Genomic DNA, 14,714 nt, shown 5'->3' on the forward strand with positions numbered 1-14,714 from the left:
TCAGCATCATTCCCTCCAAAGATATCCCAGGGCTGATGTACTGAAAGGCAAATTTGAGGGCCCCAGATACAGGGAGGCCAAACATCAGAGTTTGGAACAGGGAGAGGTTTACTAAGGGCCAAGCAAGGAGATGGGTGGTTCTTACTTTAAAAACCCCAAACTCCCTAAAAGCTTTCGGCAAAGTTCTTTTCTAGGAAAGGTGATGGTGGGGTGTGGTTCAGTTCAGTTCAGTCGCTCAGTCGTGTCTGACTCTTTGCTACCCCATGAATCACAGCACACCAGGCCTCCCTGTCCATCACCAACTCCTGGAGTTCACTCAAACTCATGTCCATAGAGTCGGTGATGCCATCCAGCCATCTTATCCTCGGTCGTCCCCTTCTCCTCCTGCCCCCAATCCCTCACAGCATCAGGGTCTTTTCCAATGAGTCAACTCTTCACATGAGGTGGCCAAAATATTGGAGTTTCGGCTTCAGCATCAGTCCCTTCAATGAACACCCAGGACTGATCTCCTTTAGGATGGACTGGTTGGATATCCTTGCAGTCCAAGGGACTCTCAAGAGTCTTCTCCAACACCACAGTTCAAAAGCATCAATTCTTCGGTGCGCAGCTTTCTTCACAGTCCAACTCTCACATCCATACATGACCACTGGAAAATCCATAGCCTTGATTAGATGGACCTTTGTTGGCAAAGTAATAATATCTCCGCTTTTGAATATGCTATCTAGGTTGGTCAAAATTTTCCTTCGAAGGAGTAAGCGTCTTTTAATTTCATGGCTGCAATCACCATCTGCAGTGATTTTGGAGCCCCAAAATGTAAAGTCTGACACTGTTTCCACTGTTTTCCCATCTATTTGCCATGAAGTGATGGAACCAGAGGCCATGATCTTCATTTTCTGAATGTTGAGCTTTAAGCCAACTGTTTCACTCTCCTCTTTCACTTTCATCAAGAGGCTTTTTAGCTCCTCTTCACTTTCTGCCATAAGGGTGGTGTCATCTGCATATCTGAGGTTATTGATATTTCACCCAGCAATCTTGATTCCAGCTTGTGCTTCTTACAGCCCAGCATTTCTCATTATGTATTCTTGTTGCAAATTTCTTGGTGTCAGAGCCTTTATTTATGAGGTCAGGTCATGGCCAGGTAACAATGTTCCTGTAAATCTCCACCAAATGAATAAGTTATTCTCTGTTATGACAAAAAAGAGTCAAACCCCCAGGCATAGCTTTCACCCTCTGAGGTCCAGTCCTGGCTAAGAGGAAGCAGATCTCAGCTGGAGCCTGTCTGGCTGTCATTGCTGAGGGAGTCAGGCACCTAGAGCCCAGCTGGCCTTCAGGCTCCTCATGCCACCCAGAAGCTGGGGGCCAGGTACCGTCAACCGCATCCTTTGCAGACTGCTGCTGCCATTAAGCCACAGAGGCAGGGATGTGGGGGAGGTTCACCACCTCAAGGACTGGGCCAGTCCAGTAGGCAGCCTTGGCCAGGGCTAAAGCCCTTAGGACACAGCCCCCAGCCTCTCTCTGGGCAACCTCCTCCCCACCCACCAGGCTGCAAGCTTGAGGCTGGGTGAGCTGGAGGGCCCTAGGAAGAATGCCAGGATCTGCCTGGCACCTCACTCTCCACCTAATGACCACCATTCCGCCAACAGTTAATCGAATTCTCTCAGTAACTGTTGCTCCTTGACAAGTTGGTGGCTTGTGGGAGGGGCCCACTGCAGCACCGACCAATGGTTGAGCAGGACCCGTTGCCTGGTAACAGGGTGGGGAGTAATGGCAGCATAGTCACTATTGCGGTAAGAGCTGCGCTTGGCCACACTATGTTACACAATCAGCTTTTAAAATAAGAATAATGTGATCAGAGTATACCGTTCATTACCGTTTTTACATTAGGATGATAATATCCCATCAGATTTTAAGTTCACTTTGTTTACTGTAAATACAGCATAGTCCCAAACCCCTTCCATTGTCATGTAATTTTTACTGTATTAGCAGTTGACATATAACCATAGCTAAATGGCTATGTAGTTTTTATTTATTTACGAGAATTTTCATATATTAAGCTCAGTAATCAGGAAAAATCCTTTATCCTGAATATGTGTCTTAAAAAATAATAGTCATTTAAAGTATACGAATGATTCCAACGTGCTTACTTTGTTCTCTGGGAAGAGTCTCCTCAGACATATTAGAAGGAAAAGGCTCCAGTATGGAAAACATAAAATGCAAACAATCTGTGTATGTGTATAAGTGTCAAGTTAGCTGGTTTGCCCTCAGAAATATTTGGATGGAGTTATTCCCCACTCTCTAATCCTTTCTAAAGAGAAGAAAAGAGAATTCTGCTTGCTGCTATTGGTAGGACAGGTGACCAGGTCCATCTGAGTCCCAGCAGACTAGAGAGGAGTTCTCCACAAGACCTCACTCTTACTGGTGCACTGGGCTCCTATCTCCCCATCTCAATGGTCTTTGAATGGCAGTGGAGGTGCCACAGAGTCACAGCTAGTATCAAGGAAAATGTCTCTCAAAAGTGGACATCTCTACAATATATGTAACATTGTTACTGAGATGTATGGTGACAGAGCAGAAAGAATATGGATTTTTATGTTAGACTCAACATCTTGGGTCTACCTTTTCCACCTGTGTCATCTTATACAACTCATTTATCTAAGCCTCAGTTTCTGTATCTATAAAGTAGGGATAATTATTTCATAGATTTTTGGAGAGAAGTAAATGCAATTACATTTTTAGTGTGTCTTACACATAAAAATATAAAAGCATAACTGCTGTAGAGTCACATTAGACCCAGTCCTTGAGGCAGTGGACAGACAAGACATGAGGAAATGCCTCCTTCCTGATACACAAGTATGATTGTGTCAATCATCATATCATCAATCACATAGACAAGTATGATTTCTGAGAGGCTGTAAGAGAGATGTCCACCAGGCTGTGGGAACCCATTGGGATTTGCCTTGCTAATGACAGAAAGAAAAGTAGTTAGAATAGACAGCATTCTCTTTTCCACCCTGAACTCCTGACACTGGGCTAGCAAATGCTTGAAATTCACCAAGTAGAGTTTTATCCCTTAGTTAGAAAACCCTTGAGAAAGAAAACACATCAAGCTTTTATTTAAGAGAAAGGACTTGATCATATCGTTTCTTGAGAGCAGTGAAATAAAGAATAAGGACCATCGGGTAAGCAGAAAACAGAAGAGGGAAAAATGACTTGTCAACTTCTCTTGGGTCATGTGAAATAGTTCCCTCTGTCCTGGGAATGTTCTTACTATTAACTAGCAAAGAATCCTAGAACTAGTCCTTTAAAGGAATTGTTGTGTTAGCTAGACTTGGAGATGAAATGTCATTTTCTGCAAGTCCTCCATAACTAAGTTGTCTTTTGCTCAAGATGCTGATATAATGACTCACATCCTAGAGGCTTTGGAAGGATATCCCTATGAGATAGTCTACATTCTTAGTGTGGTCATTACATCTTAACCAGAAGCACAAGGTTTTTTTTGCTGGAAACACTGGAGAACAGAAAGCAGTTCAACACGGTTCAACAGCTCTGGAGAAACTGCTGATAACTTCTTTAGTGCTTCTATTTTCCTCTCCTACTGGTAGATCAAGTTCTTCAAGAACCAGGGCTCAGGCTGGCTTACTTCCTCCTGTCTTTATCAGTGTGACTGCAGCAGGAGCTACAGTGGTGGCAGCTTTGATAGCCCTCCCTATCTCTGTCCCTCTTTTCCTAATTCCAAACTTGGATGTGGTCACCCTTTTCCTCTCGGACACACCTATAGGAACATGACAGCTCAGGCTGCTATTTTGCTGTAATGTAAAACTACATTTTAAGCATTGTAATAGATTCCATGGTATTTGAAATTGCTGTATTTATATCTCACATATTATGGATTGTGAAAAAGGTCACCTAAATGAAGGTGATATCTGCTTTAAAAAGTCCCTGATGGCGACTATAGTTAACAATACTGTATTATATACTTGAAAGTTCCTGAAGAGTAGATCTTAAACATTTTCATCACGAAGAGAAAAAAGAAGTCAGGGAGTAGGGGGAGGCAGGTAATTGGATGGAGGTAGCCATAAGGTACAAACTTCCAGTTATCACAGCAAGATGACTGAAGTTAACATTGCTGTATGGTTTATAGGAAAGTTGCTCTTTAAAAACTGATCCTCAAGCTTCTGAACACAAGGAAAAAAAATTTTTTTATAACTATATGAAAAGATAGATATTAACTAAATTTGTTGTAGTAACCACTTCGCAATACATGTATGTCAAGTCATCATGCTGTAGCTTTAAACTTACATAATATTATATATCAATTATACCTTAATAAAGCCGGAAAAATCCCTATTTATTGTAAAGGAGTCAAAAATAGTACTAACAATTCAGCCAATGCCTAAATAGTGGTCTTTGTGAGATGTTCTGGAATATAGTTTTTGACCAAATTATTTTTCTCATTTTTTCCAATACTTGGATATAAACTAAGCTGACATGGTTCTCAGGATAGCTGGCACATTTTGTCCATTGCTCAACCATGACCTTGAACTTCCTCTATCTCCATTGACCTTAGAACCAAAGAACAATATGAATCCCATGTAGCCTAAGAGCTTCACGTTGCCACAGGAAACATGGAAACCAAAGAAGCCCGTGCTACTCCTGCGTAGCTTGCTCAGAGCTCCTTTCAAGTTCTTCTGCCTTGACTCCTATTGAGCCTACTTTCTAAGCCACCAGTTTATTCTACCTTGATTCTTTAGAAAATAGGTTACTTTAATTTATGACCCAGCTATCGCTAGAAATTCCAAGTGCTTTAGAGACATTTTCTCATTCAACAGGCAACACCTCTATTAGACCCTGGGGATACACAGTTCCATTATTGCAACAGGGAAAATTAAGTACACACAGTTGAAAATATTTGCGCATACCAAGTTGTTAAAGCTTCTAAGACAAGGAATCAGAGCCTAATAATGCACTAAAATGTGATTTCTTTGTTTCCTTAGAACCCAAGATTTTGTGGATGGTCCTTCACTGTGAAAATATAAATGAGGCAATGCTCAACAAAATGAGCTTATCAAAAGTGAGGATAAATGCTCCTTAGTAAATGGAAACAGCTTCCTTTCTGATAGAATTCAACAAGCATGAGGTTGTCGCAATTAGAATCAGTTATCTTTTCCAAATTTAGGTGACCTTTTTTAAGCGGAGCAATTGAAGTCTAATTAAACACAAGGAAGCTACAGTTTCACTTAAGAATCAATATCTAAATCCAAAAATTATTTCAGCACAGAAGCTCTGCTTACATTTAATTGAAAAATACTTAATAGAGAATTTTTTAAAAATGTTGAACATGTACATGGAAGTATTTAATATATTCTCATAAAAAATATATGCAGGGATTTTATTAGCCACTTTTAGATGTCAGAGAAGTATAAAAGACTTGAAGAATGAAGTCATTGGTAAAGAATGCTGCAATCAGTGTTGTGTGGCAGGAGTTACCCAGTTAGATAGGGAAATAAAAATGTTCATTACTAGACTATACCTTTCATTTGTGACAGAGGGAAGGGGTGGGGGATTAACCACAGGTTTTTTAGCCAAGATCCACTTAAGTTCAGGAATTCCACAGAGAGGATTAGCATAACGAGAAGAACTCAAGGATCCAGCGTGTTCTTTCCTCTGACCTGATAGAAGCAAGTGAGAGTTTCCTCAGGCCTTGTGTGTCTCCTCTATTCACTACTATTCCTCACACTAAGGATGGGTTAGGTACTTCGAAACAACAGCTCTTACACGCGGATGGGACTTAAAGTGTTTCAGAACACTATCGTACCGTCTCTTCTTTTGTCCTCACCCAGCCCATTATCTCCTTTTACCAAATGCAGGCATATTCAGGCTCTCTAAAATCCAGGCTGCAACCCTACTTCAGCACCATGTTGAGATACAACCAAGAACTGTGGGCAGATAGGAGAAAAACATCTGTGCCCACCCCTCACCACTGGCCCCTAAAAGGTGGAGAACAGAGCTACAACCTTTGGATCATCAGTGTGAGGTTCTTACAAGGGTGGACAGTCTACTGGGCCTCTGGGTGGGGATTAGGGACAGAAGTTTCTCTGCTCTCCTGCTGCCTCCATCCCAACTTTGTAGGCTGAGACACTGTGTCAGATTAAGTGGGATGTATACGGAGAAGGCAATGGCACCCCACTCCAGTGCTCTTGCCTGGAAAATCCCATGGACGTAGGAGCCTGGTAGGCTGCAGTCCATGGGGTTGCTAGGAGTCGGACACGACTGAGGGACTTCACTTTCACTTTTCACTTTCATGTATTGGAGAAGGAAATGGCAACCCACTCCAGTGTTCTTGCCTGGAGAATGCCAGGGACGGGGGAGCCTGGTGGGCTGCCGTCTCTGGGGTCACACAAAGTCTGACACGACTGAAGCAACTTAGCAGCAGCAGCATACTGTTGTGAAATAGGCCATATGAGGTGTCCCAACATGGTGTCCCATTCACAGAATGGGTACAGTCAAGCCCATGGCAGAGTATGTCTAGAGAAATGGACAGAGGAGCCTAGCAGGCTACATACAGTCCATTGGGTCACAAAAGAGTCAGATATCAACAACAGTCAGTGTAGCTCAGACTGGATCAGTTGTAGCACACAGAACCCATTACAAGATCCACCATGAAAAACTGGACATTCTTACTCCAAAATGTCCATAGAGGTTAGTTTCACCTCTGTCCTAAATTAAGTTAAAGCAAAACACATTCAACATTTTCCAAAAAATAAAGCATAAGTGCATTTTGTAAATCAAAGAATACCAAGATAACAACTGGCAGTGGGTTTCAGAGATATATACTTCATTTTGAAATTGAATCAAAATTCACATCTTACCCTCCTGAAAAAGAGATTTGCTGTTTTAACCAAAGCTTTATAAGAAACTTTTAAATTTTCTTTAGAAAATTCCTAGTTTTGGTTACAGTAGTAAAGGGTGATGACTATTGGAATGACCAGCTTGCTTTGGCTCCCATATTACACTGTGATGCCAAAAACCTGGCCTCTGCACACCAGTGCCAAATTGAATCTCAGAGACCAAGTTCTGGGTGCAGTAGAATAGCTTTATTGCTTTGCCAGGCAAAGGGAGACACAGCAGACTCTTGCCCTCAAAACTCTTGTGTCCCAACTCAGGAGAACTTGGTGAGGAGCTTTATAGCAATGGTTCAAGGGTGGAGTTACTGACAAGATTAGGGTGTGTGCAGGGCCTACACTCTGCAGAAGGCAATGGCAACCCACTCCAGTACCCTTGCCTGGAAAATCCTGTGGATGGAGGAGCCTGGTGGGCTACAGTCCATGCGGTTGCTAGGAGTCGGACACAACTGAGGGTCTTCACTTTCCCTTTTCACTTTCATGCACTGGAGAAGGAAATGGCAACCCACTTCAGTGTTCTTGCCTGGAGAATCCCAGGGATGGAGAAGCCTAGTGGGCTGCCATCTATGGGGGTCACACAGAGTCGGACACGACTGAAGCGACTTAGCCGCAGCAGCAGCGGGGCCTGCACTCCTTTAATTTGGTCTTAGGTAATCTCTTGACGCTTCTCTGGTTCCTTTAATCTGAACTCAGGTGGTCTTCTCTGGAATGAAGAATGCTGACATCTTCCATTTGTTGGGGATTTTATTTCTGTTGTTCAGTTGCTAAGTGGTGTCTGACTGTTTGTGATCCCACAGACTGCAGTATACCAGGTTTCCCTGTCCTTCACTATCTTCCCGGAGTTTGCGCCAATATTCAGTTACTTTTTTAAAAAAATTGACGTGTAGTCTATTTACAATGTTGTGTTAACTTCTGCTGTACAGCAAAGTGATTCCTTTATACATACACAGATAATATATATCTTCTTTAATATTTCTTTAATGTTCTTTAATTTCCTTAATATTCTTTTCCATGATGGTTTGTCATAGGATATCGAATATAGTTCTCTGTGCTCTAGAGTTGCTGCTGTTGTTGTTCAGTCACCAAGTCACGTCCAACTCTTTGTGACCCCGTATCTCTCGAAGCTTGCTCAAATTCATGTCCATTGAGTCAGTAATGCTATCTAACCATCTCATCCTCTGCTGCCCCCTTCTGCTTTTGCCTTCAGTCTTTCCCAGCATCAGAGTCTTTTTCAATGAATCAGCTCTTTATAGGTGGCCAAAGTATTGCAGCCCAGCTAGCAATAGTCCCTCCAGTGAATATTCAGGTTTGATTTCCTTTAGGATTGACTGGTTTGATCTCCTTGTGCCAAGGGACTCTCAAGAGTCTTCTCCAGCACCACAATTCAAAAGCATTAATTAAAAAATTTTTTTTAATTTATTATTTTTCATATTTGGCTGTGCTGAGTCTTTGTTGCTTTGCAGGGACTTTCTCTAAGTGTAGCGATCAGGGGCTGCTCTTCATTGTTGTGCTTGGGCTTGTAATTGTGGTGGCTGTTCTTGCAGCAGAGCACAGGCTCTAGGCACTTGGGATTCATTAGTTGCAGCCACACAGGCTCTGTAGTTGTGGCGCATGAGCGTAGTTGTCCCATGGCATGTGGAATCTTCCCAGACCAGGGCTCAAACCCATGTTCCCTGTGTTGGGAGGCAGATTCTTATCCACTGTGCCACAGGGAAGTGCCCAAAGCATTGATTCTTTAGCACTCCGCTTTGTTTATGATCCAACTCTCAACATCCATGCATAACTACTGGAAAAAAGAGCTCAGAGATATTATTTTGTGTATCCCTTTAGGTGGAATCAGAACTCCACCGCAAGGCTGCACTCTTGTTTTTTGGCTGTTCCTCCCTTGTCTCTGCATCTCCTCCTTCCCTTGATGAGCAACTGTTTGAATTTGCCCTTTGGAACTCAAAGAAGGTCATGGAGGCTGGAGTCTGTTCCCTACAAACAAAAATGGGAGACACGTAAAGGCTTCCATGCCCAGGAGCCAACAGGGTTCTGCTTGGTTTCAGTAGCATCATGTCTCCCAAATGCCCCATAGGAAATGATTTCCTGTTTTATGTGTGGGTCAAGATTTCTGTCTGTCACTGCAGAATTTTTCATTTTATAATTTCAAAACATTTTGAAATACTGTTATTACCACCATATTTTTACAAAGAGGAAACTCAAGCGTGAAAAGACTGTCCAGCAGTTAGAGTCAATTTAGAGCTGTGTTTGTTAGTACGGGCAGAGGATCCCTGCAAGTCCCCAAGACCCTTCAGAGGATCTGCCAGGTACTTCCTTTTCCAGCTACATGTCTGTATGAAGCAGAGTTTTCTTCAGATACTTCAACCGACACTATATATGGCTATGGTTCAATGTAGAAGCAGATTGGAGAATCCAGTTGCTTTTGTAAGCAGAGACATTATAGAAATTTGTAAAATATAAAACAATACTCTTTTTCGCACGGAATTTTTTTCACTCTGCAAAATACAGTTGTTGTTTAGTCACTAAGTCGTGTCCGATTCTTTGCGACCCCATGGACTATAACCCACCAGGCTCCTCCATTCATGGGATTTCCCAGGCAAGAATATTGGAGTGGGTTGCCATTTCCTACTTCAGGGGATCTTCCTGACCCAGGGTTCAAATCTGTCTCCTGCATTTTAGCAGGTTCTTTACCACTCACCACCAAGGACTTATTTGCTGAGTAATAATGATACAGTTATGAAAAACTAGTTATATGTCATCAAATATGTTATTTATGTTAATATATAATAGGTATTACCTATTATTGTTACTCTAAAATGAAACAGTATTTTAAAATTTCTGTTTTACTTTCTAATATGGTAAATAGCAATAGGTATAGCTTACATAAACAAAAGCTCTTTGCAGTTCTCAATAAGTTTTTTTAACAGTTTTTTTTTTTTAATGTGGAACTTTTTTAAAGTCTTTATTGAATTTGCTACAATACTGCTTCTGTTTCATGTTTTGGTTTTCTAGCCACAAGGCATGTGGGATCTTAGCTCCCCAACCAGAGACCAAGCCCAGACCTACTATATTGGAAGGTGAAATTTTTTTTTTTGGAAAGTGAAATCTTAACCATTGGACCACCAGGGAAGTCCCATGATGCTAAAACATTTAAGATCTGCTAGGTGAGGGATTCGGAGAAGGCAATGGCACCCCACCCCAGTACTCTTGCCTGGAAAATCCCATGGACGTAGGAGCCTGGTAGGCTGCAGTCCATGGGGTCGAGAAGAGTCAGACACGACTGAGCGACTTCACTTTCATTTTTCACTTTCATGCATTGGAGAAGGAAATGGCAACCCACTCCAGTGTTCTTGCCTGGAGAATCCCAGGGACGGGGGAGCCTGGTGGGCTGCCATCTATGGGGTCGCACAGAGTCGGACACAACTGACGCGACTTAACAGCAGCAGCAGCAGCAGCAGGTGAGGGACTAAAATTCCATTAAAAGAGAAAATCAAATCCCATTATCAAAAGAGAATAAGCAGGATGGATTTGAAATTTAAATGAAGAGCTCAATGTTGTAATTAAAAGAAGAAAACATTCAGAAAGAAGATATTTTCAGTAACATTAAGGGGAAAAAAATATTTTAGGCACTAGATCCACATGCAAGGACCAAAGAACATGGAAAAACAAAATTCAGGCATTGACCCTCTCCTTTTGAGACTTACATGGGAATTTGCTTTTAAAGAGGAATTTGGGTTTATTTGTGCTTATAAGCTGATAGCAAAATTGAAGGAAGAAAGGGAGTGTTGATAGTAATGGAAACATTGCAGATGGATCAAGATATTTTTAAGTCTAAGATTTGTTGGCTAAGTTAATATGAGATCTCAAGTTGACACATGAATTGATTTTATTTAAACGACAAGTAAGTGTACTACTTAACTGTTTTAACAATTATAAATTGGTTGAATAAATGAATACATCCTTACAATGGCATATTCTGTCAATTATGATCTGGAAAAATATTTAATGACTTGGAAAAATGTTCACAAATCAAAAAGCAGGCTGCTGCTGCTGCTGCTAAGTCGCTTCAGTTGTGTCCGACTCTCTGCGACCCCATCGACGGCAGCCCACCAGGCTCCCCGTCCCTGGGATTCTCCAGGCAAGAACACTGGAGTGGGTTGCCACAAAACAGTATTTGGAAAAATACAAGTATAGGAAAAATATAGGAAGGCTGTAAACTAAAAATGTTGATTATGGGTATTTATTATTACATTTTCTGTATTTTACTGTGTATTTTAATTTTTCCAAAATAATGATAGTAATAATAGCACAAATTTTTTGTTTTGGTAGAGCTCCCTAATATTCTTGTTTTCTTCAAGTCAGTCCCAATTTGGAGCTGTCACTCCAATATTCTTGCCAAGGACAGAGGCACCTAGTGGGTTACAGTCTATGGGGTTGCAAAAGAGTGGGACAGGACTGAGCTACTGAGCTTGGCAAATGGCACTACCCAGACAAGCCACACCCATTAATTCCTCCCTCCTTTTAACAAACAGCCCCAGGAAGTCAGTCTCTTCCCTCTCCTTACAAGGGCCAGGGAGCACTCTGTACTAGTTTTGGATTCAGCAACTTCAGCAAGTGCTAATTGATTATATTCTGAAAATTTAGAATTAAGTAGTTTGGAGCAGAATAATGAACTCTCCTTGAAATAATGAACACAAATTAATGTGAAGTATATCCCCAGGATTTCCTGTAAGAATCTTTTATTATAGTGACAGGAGTTTCTACAAGTACTTATCATAAATAATTTATTGCCTCTGGTGGCATGCTAGATACTACGTGATTGTTACTATGGGAACATCGATGTCCATATACAGTTTCATTCTGTTCCCAGAAGCTGAAATAAATGTCTGCATTATCTTAGCATTACAGATGTGAGGATTTAGGCATTCAAAAGCTAAGTAGCTGGCTAAAATCCAACAACAAATTGAGGAAGAGCAGAAACTAGCCTGCTGACACCTAAGCGGGGACACTGGCATTGGAGCTGGGAGCATCCTGAACGCATGTGCACTGTGAATTTGGCTTGGCACAGACTCTTCAATACTAGGGTGATACCAGGACAGCTATGGCTCAGTTGTGTCCGACTCTGTGACCTTGTGGACTCTAGCCCGCCAGGCTCCTCTTGTCCATGGTATTCTCCATGCAAGAATACTGGAGTGGGTTGCCATTTCCTTCTCCAGGGGCTCTTCCTGATCCAGGGATTAAACCTGGGTCTCCTGCATTGCAGGCAGATTCTTTACCATCTGTGCCACCAGGGAAGTGGTGTAATAACTAGAAGCAGTTTACAAGAGGAAGAAGAGAGTGCAACTCCAAGGCTCTGCATTACCCTTAAAGGTGAAGCTAGCAAACCAAGGCACTGAGAAGGTGAATGCTAGTCAGTGACCCTTGCTTTGCCCAGGAGGAGAAGCCAGGGCAAGCAGGAAGGGAAAGGAATGTTCATGTGCTAGGAAGTGGGGGTGCTGAGAAACAGATAAGTAAACGGAGGGCTGTTTCATTTTAAATAAATGCGGCACGGGGAAGAAATGCAGATATTTAGATGGAAAGGCTAAGAGATTTTTAAGTAGCAGTTGTCAAAGGACAGTAGTGACAGCAGCGTAACTTCTGTCTTCCCTAGCATCAGTAGGCGTGGCGGCCCTTCTTTACATCATCTTCTAATCCTCTGTTTTTGGTAAGAGGAAAAAAAATAGAAAAAGCCCAGGGAAGCTACATACAGAAGGGCCACATTTTATGTGGCGGTTAGTCTGGGGAAAAAATGTTACAGTCAACTGACTTACACAAAAGAATTATTTGATTACAAAATTGATATAAAAATCCTATTCCTCCCACTAGCCATTACTTTTGTATTCTTTAATACTTTTTAATAATCATAGTATATAATATTTAATAATGATTTATATAAATTATTACTTAGAAGACTGATATTTAACCATGAAACTGTCTACTCTGGTCTTGATGAAAGAGTTATGGGTCACTCTGACGCAGGGTCAGCAAATATTTTTTGTAAAGGGTCAGATGGTAAATATTTTAGGTTTTGCAGGCTACGGAGGATCTCTTTAAAAATGCAAACATCATTCTTAACTCAGCTATACAAAACATAATTTGCTACCCCTGCCCTAAACTACTGCAGCAAGCATAAGGGCCATAAAAGGCAGGAGGGCAGAATGGATGGATCGTCCATACCCACCACGATCCTCTGCATAGATTTGGTCCAGCTTATTCACACTGTGTCTCCAGCCCCTAGGTCAATGCCTTGTGCACATTAGGCCTAAATCCATAATTGTTGATTCAGTAAATGATGGCTAGGTTCAGAATGCTGGAAAGAAGTTGCAATTTGTGGAAAATCTTCAAATCCTCCTCCCTTAACCTTCCTGATTCAAAATTTTAAAATAATCTGGTGTTGATTCTTTTCTACTACAAATCCTAGCATTGAGAATCCACAGTAACAGGCCTTTGCTCTCTTCTGACCGACAAGGGTCATAATCAATAATGAGATGATTAAATAGTATGATTTATGGCAAATATTGTTCTGCATATCTGAGCAGTCTAAGCAGAAAACAATATTTAGCGAGAGTTAAACATGTAACAGAGAACTGTTTTCCACGTAGATCATCCTGGGGAGAGGAATATACGTACTTTCTAGTAGAGTAGAAGGAAACTATCAGTTCCTGAGCCAACTTTACGCTAATGTGTTTCATACATTATTTAATGTAATCCGCATATGTCATTATAAGATAGAGAGTATTACATTTTATGGGTAGAAAACTGAGGCTCTGGGAATTTGAGTGACTTTTTTGAGTTCCAGAAATTCATAAGTGACAAATCAAGATTCAAATCCAAGCCTGTCTGTTCCCAAACTTCAGGCTCTTTATAGTATACCTTGCGATGGTAAAGGATGTATTAATATTGCTAGTTCTATCAACAATTTCCCTTGTGACCTTTGAGATGATCACTTCACCTCATTCATTAAACACAAATACGAATAGCTTCCCACCTCTCAGGGAGTTGAAAGAATTCATGAATGTTACAAAACACAACACATAGCACTACCTTGCCCTCAGCAAAGATTTGCTGAATTTGAATTTTGTTGACTATCTGAACTGGCTGATAGTCATGAGAAAAGAGAGAAGAATATGTGGAGGAAATGCCTGATATATTACCCTTGAGAAGGAGAAGAGAAAGAAGTATGAAATGCAATTAAATGATTGTGCAGTGCACAGTCATCTGTGATGATTAAGGGCATAAACAGTCAAAGTGGGTTGGAAAGCAGGAGTCAGAGAATAGACGAAGTTGGGTTTCTAGGAGAACTAACATAAACAATACATTAACAATTTTCAAAGAATTTTTGTTTCTGCTTGTTAGCAACAGAGCCTTTCTTCAGAAGAAAATTTATAAAGCCCAGTATAGAAAACAAATACAGAGCTATTCTTAGCCCTGGTCTCTGACTTCCATGATGTCCCCTAAGAAACTTTAATGGAACTCTCCAGCCTAGCTCAGTTCATGATTTGAAAGTTTATGCTCATATTTCTGCCTCTTCCCTCAACATGCTGTCAACCATACTATGTATATTTAATAAAGGGGACTATTCTCTTTTTTTTTGTAATAACAGTATAACTATCTACTCTGTAAAATGTTTTCCTGTTGGTGGTTAACACAGTCAGAAGCCAGAGGCTGAGGTATCCTTAGGCATAGTTTGATTCAGGCTCTAAACGATAGGGTTAGGAATATCTATCTCTCCATTTTTCAACATTGCATTCTCTGTGAAGACTCCATTCT

This window comes from Ovis aries, chromosome 4 (assembly GCF_016772045.2).
Source record: "Ovis aries strain OAR_USU_Benz2616 breed Rambouillet chromosome 4, ARS-UI_Ramb_v3.0, whole genome shotgun sequence".
NCBI lineage: Eukaryota > Metazoa > Chordata > Mammalia > Artiodactyla > Bovidae > Ovis > Ovis aries.